Source organism: Heterocephalus glaber, unplaced genomic scaffold (assembly GCF_053883595.1).
Source record: "Heterocephalus glaber isolate CG9 unplaced genomic scaffold, H.glaber_assembly_v1.0 deba00001550, whole genome shotgun sequence".
Lineage (NCBI taxonomy): Eukaryota > Metazoa > Chordata > Mammalia > Rodentia > Bathyergidae > Heterocephalus > Heterocephalus glaber.
In genome coordinates this window covers 347,076-356,001 of record NW_028258343.1, presented here as the reverse complement: position 1 = coordinate 356,001, position 8,926 = coordinate 347,076, and the positions used below count along the sequence as shown (strand labels likewise).

Here is an 8,926-nt window from a genome sequence, read left to right as displayed (position 1 = left end):
TATGCCATATAAATAGCATTTATATAGCTTACACATTCAGAGACATGCACTAGGACTTTTTAGGTAGTACAAATTTCTTCACAATCACATATGCAAATTATACAAATCATTAAGTAAGTACTAATAAGCTTAGGCTAGGCTGTGTCTCGTATCATCTAATGAATTTAATGCAGGTTCAGAATCATCCATAGGAAGAACCAGGTGTGTCCCTCGAATGACCAGTTTGTGATCTCCAAATGCAAGCTCCCGATCCAAGATGTCTTTGGAGCTGTTGCCGATAAATCTCCTTGGGACACCAGATGGTGCCGATTAGGTGTTCACAGTAGAATCCCTGTATGTCAAACTGGTCTCTCCATCGTTCAGAATCAGATCGGAGTCATCATCTTTCAACTGCTCCTGGTTTTCATAAGCCTGGGGATTGGTTAGACACCTGGCAATGGGCCCGCAGCAGGCTGGGAGCATGGTGGTGAGGGGAGGCCCACTGTGTGTCTGCAGAGGCTTCAGGTAGTTATGATCGAAATTGTACCATATCCGGAAGAGCCAAGCACTCTCTGCTTTAGTAGTTCTCCTTTCATTTTCAGGAACACCCAAACGTTCTTGGTCTGAATCAACACTAACCCTTATATGCAGGCATGACAGCACGGCAGTGGTGCCCCCACCAAATACCCACATGGTAAAAAACACAATTAGAAGTGTGGTGCTGAACATCATTTGTTGTGCTTAAGTGGCAGTATCTCAAATGGCCAAGGCAAATGCCATTGCACCACGAAGACCAGCAAACATCATCATATGTTGAAAATTTGATCCAATCTTACTCCTTCTACCCAAATTAAGTAAGAGAGACAAGGGGTAAATATTGGCAGCTCTTCCCAAGAAAATAGAAATAAATGCTCCTAATACAAATGTTGTGTTAAAGACATGGTTCTGGAAGGTCAAGAGTGTGAGCCCCATGTAGGAGAAGATGAAATTCTCTGCCAAGAAATTGAGAAGCTCAAAGAACTGTTTTGTCCTATGCTGAGACTCTGCGGATAAATTGTGGTATGTATAGTGTGCTTGTGTGATGCCACAAAACAAAACGGCCACCACACCTGTGAAGCCTCATGCTTCAGCCAAAAGGAAGCTGCTCCAGGACATCAGGAAAAACAAGCCGGTCTCCAGCAACTGGAACTCCCACAATTTGGTGAATTTTGTCACCAAAGCCGTCACCACTCCTGTAGCAGCACCCATTGCAAAAGAGCCACTGAAGATCCCAAGGAAGATCCCAAGGAAGATCCCAATAGACTTGAACATGGCTGTGACATCAAAGGTGGGACTGTTGTCTCCAGCTGGCTGATAGGCTAGGAGGACAGCACTATGGCGACAGCACTATGGCAGAAGCATCACTGAGGACACTTTCTCCAAAAGGAAGTGTGTAGAGTTCAACATCAACTTGAAGCTCGTGGAATATGGCAAGAACAGTCAAGATCAGCTAACCCTTAATCTCTAATGAAGAACACTATGAAAAGCATCCTCGAGGAAGAGTGTATAACTAATAGATGTCCATGGTTCTACAGCACAGATTCAGCAGGCATAGATATACACAATTTCATTTAACAAAAATAAAATTAAGTAAAATAATGTTATAGGATATTAAATTCTTAAAATTGGTATTTTTTCTTCTTTTCACAAATAATTAGTTTTATGAATACCAAGTGCAGCAAATACATATTAAACATTTCAGGAGATTTTGCCTCCAGCAGTTGTGTAAGCTCTGTTGCAGTCAGAGTGTCACACACTGAGATCTATTTTTGTTAAACATAAAGTGGAGGAAGGAGAAGACTCACTGCTTCAAGGTCATGAAGAGCTGCCCTGGGAATGTGATGCTTCTAGTAAGCTGAGCCAGGATGAGGAGCAAGGCAATGGAAGCTGACCCAAGACAGGAAGCTAGGAAGCAAGGCAATGGAAAATAAGTCTGCCAAAAATACTACATCAACTGCTGTCTCCTCATCCCGAACAATGGCAAACCGCTCAAGGCAGACACCTGCATATCTTCTGTATGTGTCCCCTGGAATCAGAGGCTGCCCTATCAGTGGCTCCTTCCCAGATAACAGAAAGGGTTAAAAATGAGCTACTTCCTGTAAGACAGCTTACCATTCCTAAAGGATTCTTATCATCTCAAAGGCGTAATTTCTTTTATTAATTGAAAGCATATGAAAAATATGCTAGCTTAATTATATATTTTTAAAACATAAAATCTAAATTATACCCAAGGATGAAGCAAAGGGCAAGTGGACAGGCTCTGGCTTCCTGACATGGCCGAGAAGTTGAGCCCTAGAGCCAGGTCTATTTGCACACAAATTCCAGTAGCACTACTTGGGGGATAATTTTGGTCAACTTATTTAACCTCTCCACTCTTCAGTTCTCCAATCTAGAAAATGAGATAACAATACCTGGGTTGCAGCAAAAATTATGCAGCAAAAACAAACAGACAAACATGCACGGTACTTAGCACTTCCTAACACTCAGAGCTCCATGAAAGCTAAGCTGTGTGTACAGTTGACCTGTGCTTGCAAAAAGCTGCCAAATTGCATTAAGAAAAACTTAACTTCTGCTGTGTGAGGTGGTACATGCCCGCAATCCTAGCTACCTGGGAGGTTGAGGGACAATGACGGCAAGTATTTTACAAGGGCTAAAGATGTAACCCAGTGGTAGAGCACCTGCCTAGCATGTGTGAGGCTCTGAGTTCAATCCCTAGTTCTTCAAAAACAGGGTGGGGGGAGTTTGACTTCCACTGCACTTCAAAAGTATTCGTAGAAAGCGTGTCATCTAAAATGTAATAGCAGGATTCCTCAGAAAACAGACCTTAATGGAGACACAACATTTTCAGCTTAGAATATGGAATTTCCTAGCACATCACAAAAATTTACTCGCTTGATAAGAAATTCAGGCTGAGATAGTGAACAGAACACTGATATTTTGCTTACATGACCTCAGGTTCAATAGCTGTGTGTACTTGAACTTCAGTTTCCTTGTACACAGCATAAGAATAGTATTCAGTACTTATGTACTGCTTACAAAAAGTATTACTCTCATTATGTTATCCTACATCAGGGAGACACCTATCCTAGAGCTAATCTCAATAAATGTTTTTGGTTTCCTTGGAATTTTTTGATGATCATGGTGATGCTGGAGAAACCCTGGGATCTAGGATCCTAGCATAGTGATTTACAAATCTATTTTGTTTGATGAATAGAAAAATAAGCACATAGGAATAAAATGGTATAGCAATGTTCCAGACGTCAGTTTATTACCTGTCGCCTCCAAATCCACCCTTCATTGCTTGGCTGTAAATTTACCCTAGAGCTGGACTTTATAAGCGCGTCTTCCTTGTAGCTGGCACTGTACTAAGCGTTGTCAGTAGAGGGAGCTGCAGGAACATTGCAGGAGGAAGAGGCTCCTCTTTCACATTCCCCCACCGCTCTCCTCCCCAGGGCTCCTTTGGTGGACCAGCCAGCCTTCTGCAGGAGGTGTGGCAGGGGGGCATAAGGTGGCCAGAACACATCACCACCCCTGTGGAGATCTCTTCTTAGATGGCTTTACACAACCTTCTCAAGTGTGGCGCCCCTTGTAGATTGGCTTTCCCTAAAACTTTGAAGGACAGATTCCCCACTAATTTCCAGTTCCTAAGGTTCCCACTTTGTCAGCCTCTGCCTACCACACCCCAGAAAGGTGTTCCCCGGTTGCTGGCTCCAGCGGAAATGCCCAGCTTTCCAGTCTCTGCTCAGACCTGCTATAGGTCAGCTTCAGCTTGGATAACCCAGGGAACCTGTTCAGCCGACTTCCCAATGAGCCTGGACCCCAACTTAGAAAGGAGGAAGCAACTCTTCCAAGTTTGTTCTCAGTCCTAGGGTTCTCCCTTCACAGTCAAACTTCTATGGTAGTTAACTTTTTAAACGTTCTTTTTTTATAGAAAAAGTAGGAATAGAGTTGGGAAGAAAATAGAGTCAGGTTATAGAAGGCTGCTGTGGGGTTTCTGCCCTCTAATTGGACACTGCCTATAAAGATGGGTCCTTCATCTACTCTGTGAAAACCCAGGGAACTCTATACCACCACTAAGGTATCTTTCTTGTTAACACATTTCCTGTGTCCCTCATATCTTCTTGGGAAGCTCTGATTTATAATGGAGATCTTGTTTCTTTATATGAATCGCGTCCTTGTTGTTAACTCATCCTTGGTTCAGATGTGTAGATTTCACTGTGTGATCAAATCGGTATTGATAGGACCCTGTGAATGTTTTGTCTCTTCCAGTTATTAGTTGATTAGTTACGAAGATTATACTGACTAGAGCCAGAATCTGCCTCGCTCACACCGCAGCTTACACATTCTAGCTGAGGTGGTTAGGAAAGGCTTCCCGAGGATGGGGCATTGGATTTGGACCTTAAAGGAGGGATGAGATTTTACAAAACCGCACCATAGCCAGAATCAAGGGAATCATCCAAGCAGAAGGAAAAATCCAGATGTATACCTTGTATTCATCTGGAACAAACACGTTGGATTTGGAAAAAGTGAGAATAGAGTTGGGAAGAAAGTAGTCAGATTCCAGAAGGTTTTGACTGTCAGGTAAATAATCATGGGAGGTAACATAATTTCATAAAGATTTGGTTTTAATGTGAAATAGATTGAATTGGGGCATGGTCCTAAGACATAAGCAATAACACCAGTGAAAAACTATTATAGTAACAAGAGTTGGGGCAATCTGGACCTATAATAGCAACAAGGGTAGGAGAAATGGAAAGGAAGAAACAGAGATATAAAAATAAGGTAAAAGAAGAACACATTAGATCCTGCATGGGTGCATATAAGGAAGGGGAACTTGACAATTCTGTGTTCAAGTTGTGTGTGGTAGCAGAAACAGGGAGTCAAGGGGAAAAGGTGTTAGTACTGGCTTTCCAGTCTGACTGAAAAGTGCTGTGAGGAATGCATAGTCCCTTTAATAAATTGAACTGGTGTGCTGGTGTAACCCAAACACTCTGTGTACTTATTTACCAATTTTCTTATTGCCTCTTTTTTGTGACATTAGGGATTAAATCAGGGCCTTTACAATGAACTACATCCCCAAGTCTTTAAAAAAAATTTTTATTAGTACATGTTTGGAATACATGATTACATTCCGTGTGGGAGTTTTCGCATGTACATAACACATCTTCATTCTTTTTACTTCCCCTTCCATCCTTTCCTCTCCCCTCCTTCCATCCTTTGGCTCCCTTCCCATTTGCAAAATATCTATCTCCCTGTTTCCTATTCTCTATCTTTTGTTTTGTTTAAAAATTACTTATATATTGAGTGTCTTATATAAGAGAAACTATGCAATATTTAAGCTTTTGTCTCTGATCTATTTCATTTAACATTATGGTTTCAAGGTCCATTCATTTATCCCACAAATGACTCAAATTATCCTTCTTTATGCCAGAGTAGTACTCTATTGTGTATAAATACCACATTCTTTTTTGTTTCTTATTTTTAAGACAGGATCTTGTTAAGTCACTAAATTGCCCAGGCTGACTTCAATTTAAGATCTTCTTTTCTAGAGCCTCTAATCATGTCTTTCACTCTGCTCACCATCTCTGTAGTTATCTGGGAGATTATTTCTGCTTTGAATTTTTCTAGAGCCTCATTCTTCTGTTTTGTTACTTCCAGTGCTATCAGTTCAGGGTATCCAGATGGTTGATTATCAGACTTTTCCACCTCGTTTTCCCCAGAAATTGCCTTTTGTGGGGTGGAAGCCCGGGTTTGTGACTTGCTTAAATGTCTTTTCATTTTTTTTGTTTTTGGTACTGTCAGTTATAAGTCAATGAGTCTCAGTAAGCCAGTTACAGACCCCTGAGATTCAGACAGACTTCCGGCTGCAAGTCCCAAATTGAGCTCCCTGCCCTCCCAAAGGGCAGAACTCCGTAAGGTTCTACTACAGGTTCCACTACAGGTTCCGGCTGTCTTTCCACTGAAAAGAGTCCAGAATCAAATGGGAGGTGATGATCCCTCCAACTAACCAAGTACGGTGGTCTAGTGTGCCTAGATTGCAGAGGTTCTCTTCACCTTTCCAGTGGGCTTCAGTTTTCATCAGGGAGCCTGAAAGAGGCCTTCTTTCTGCTGTTCACCTCAGCAACTCAGGACAATGGTCTCTATGTCCCCCTGTGCCTCTGTAGTGTGGAATCGGGGTAGCTGCACAGCCAAGAGGCCAGAGGCCCAGGGCTGGGGTGGGTGGGGGTGGGGCTGTTGCAGCCAAGCAGGCGGCCTGTGGGCCCGCGGGGGCGGGGGGGGGGTGTCCTCAGGGTCTCCCGGATGCAAGGGGGCGGGGCATGTCGGAAGGAGCAGGGCGCAGCTACCTGCGTCTGACCACAGGGCCAAACTGGCAGCTGGTGTACCTGCCCGGGGGTTGTCCTCACCTGAGATCTTCTTCCTCAGCCTCCAGGAGTGCTGGGATTACAGGCACGTGTCATGCCCAGATCTGTTGTCTCTTTAAAAAAGTGTTCAATAGGAGGAAGTTATTCTTATTTCCGTGAATAAAAATTTGGTGAGCCCTATGACTTTTTTTTTGCTAATTCTGAGATAGAGAACAGTTATAAGTGTCACAGAGTATCAGGTCAACAAATAGAAGGTCCAACTGAAGGCATTAATAGAAATAGTATGTGTTAAACCTCAACTCCCCAGCACAGATCTGCTTAAAGCTGGCAGCGGAGCAAGGACATGCACTTGGGTTACTCAAAGTCCCTCTTGTTTTTCTCCTTCTTCTCCCAACCCTGGCAGTCTCTGTTCCCAAAAGATGAGCCAGGAAGAGGTGGGTCCAGATCTTATAAAAACAGGACATCATCATAATTTGGCTCCCTTTCCTTTGCATCAGCAGATATTTAGAGCCACTTGTTCTCTATAGATCCTGTCCCATGTCCTAGGGAGGTGCAACTTCTGTTCAGATGGCTGCTTGAGATGTTGTCTGTGGACCTTGCAGTTCAGGTGCCTCTCCCTCTCTAGGTGCAGCTTGGACTGGGCCCAAGGTGGCCTTCTAACTGTCTCCAGGAAATGCCAAGCTTTGGGAGCCCCAATCCTGAGTTTGCCACCGAGGAAAGTGTCTCTGTGGGCTCAGGCAGAAATCACCTTTCCCCGTCTGCAAGAATAACATTTGAAGCTGTCCCAGTAACCCTCAGCTCCTCACCTGTGAGATGGGGGTCTGTCCTCTCGCCCCTGGGATAGAGCTCGGAGGGGCTTACAGCTCAGCCCTAAAACACACAGTGTCTTCCAAATATCTCACAAAAATTTCATTTCCTCCCCACACTTTCCTGTCCCTTCTAGCTTTTTTATTTTAATAAGGCATTCAAGGATCACAAAACCAACTCTTGGAACATTTTCTTTATAAATGCTTCATAGTGGCTCTGCCTTGAATCTTACATCTGCTATTGTGCACTCGGCAGAAACCTCAATGTCAGCCTTCTTGTACACAAAGGTTAATCCCAGTGGTCATTTTTTTTCTGAATTTCTTTTATAAAGCACAAATTAACTCAATGCTATAGTGATTTAATTAAAATTTACATATTTTAGAAACAAAATGGACATATACTTAAGTACATATATTCTATATGTATTATAAACTAGATTTATGTATTTTCACTTTTTATTCTGTGAAAATTTTAGGGAAATTTCTATAGATTTGATATATTTATTTCCCATTGCTACTGAAACAAACTGCTACCACAAACTTAGTGGCATAAACAACACAAATTGATCATCTTATAGTTCTGAAGGTTACAGTTCAAAATTGGTTTGACCGGACAAAAATGTAGACCTGAGCAGATCTGGGGAAGAGTTTGGCTTCTAAAGGGTGGCAGCATTTGCCTGTAGCTCTTCCTTTTTCTGGTCCTCCACTGACTTATTTTTGTACCTTTCAACCTCCCGATGGTGGGTTGGTCTTTCCAACACTGCATCATCCTGGCAGGCTTTTCTGTCTTCTTCCTCCATGCTGAAGGACACCATGACCTCAGTGGCCCTGTCTGGATAATGCAGGGCAATGCATCTGAAAGTTAGCTACAGCCAATGATGGAGCTTGATCCTATCTGCAGCCCTTGTTCTCTTTAGCCTGGTGTATCAGTGAAGCGTCAACCACAGAAGCAAAACCAGTAGGAGATACATATCAAGAAATTTATTGCAGGAATTGGCCTACTCCATCATGGGATCTGGCTGGCTAGTGTGAAATGCAGACTTTTGTGGCCGTTGGAGGTGATGCATGGGGCAGAGAGAAAGGTGGCTCCCCTGCTGGTTTGTTTCTAGTTGAGGTACCAACAAGCAAGCAGCCTGTTCCTCCAGCTCTCATGCAGATGTGACCAGAGGATGGAGCCAGTAGGGGGCAGGGCAGGAAAGTACAAGAAGGTCCGGCTGTGGGGTCAGTGGGTGGGATTTTAATCCCAATTCTGACAACCAGTAGGGTGGCCTCAGAGAAATCATTTAACACTTTTGAACCTTTCTCTAACTGAAAAAAAAATCAAACTTTTTTTGTTTTGAGGCAGTTACAGAATTTTCACTTCTGCCAAATCAACAAGATAGATAAGAGGGTGACTTGCTCTCAGGATTTAAAGTTGTAATTTACACCAGATATGTTTGTACATATTTAAAATATATACATGTACCCCCTAGGAGCATTGGTTTGATCAGTGTTTGTAGCTATTTTATAGAACATAACTACCATGGGTGGCAAGTACTGGCTGTACTAAGAAACGCTGTAGAGAATCTCCCGTATGTTCTTCCTTGCCTTCATGCATATCAGCAACCCAATGTACACCTGATAATCTGGACACGTTATTCTAGCCAATACAGTAACCCTTTCTTTGCCTGTGAGTGTTATTCAAGTGGAATTATATATTATGTAACCTTTGGGACTGGTTTTTGTACTTAACATATTTCT

At 42.8% G+C, this 8,926-nt stretch overlaps 1 pseudogene; it reads right to left on the bottom strand.

The window, feature by feature from the left end:
- Positions 1–8,001, bottom strand: LOC101711075 (sodium/hydrogen exchanger 6 pseudogene; annotated as a pseudogene).
- Between the last annotated feature and the right edge of the window lie 925 nt (positions 8,002–8,926).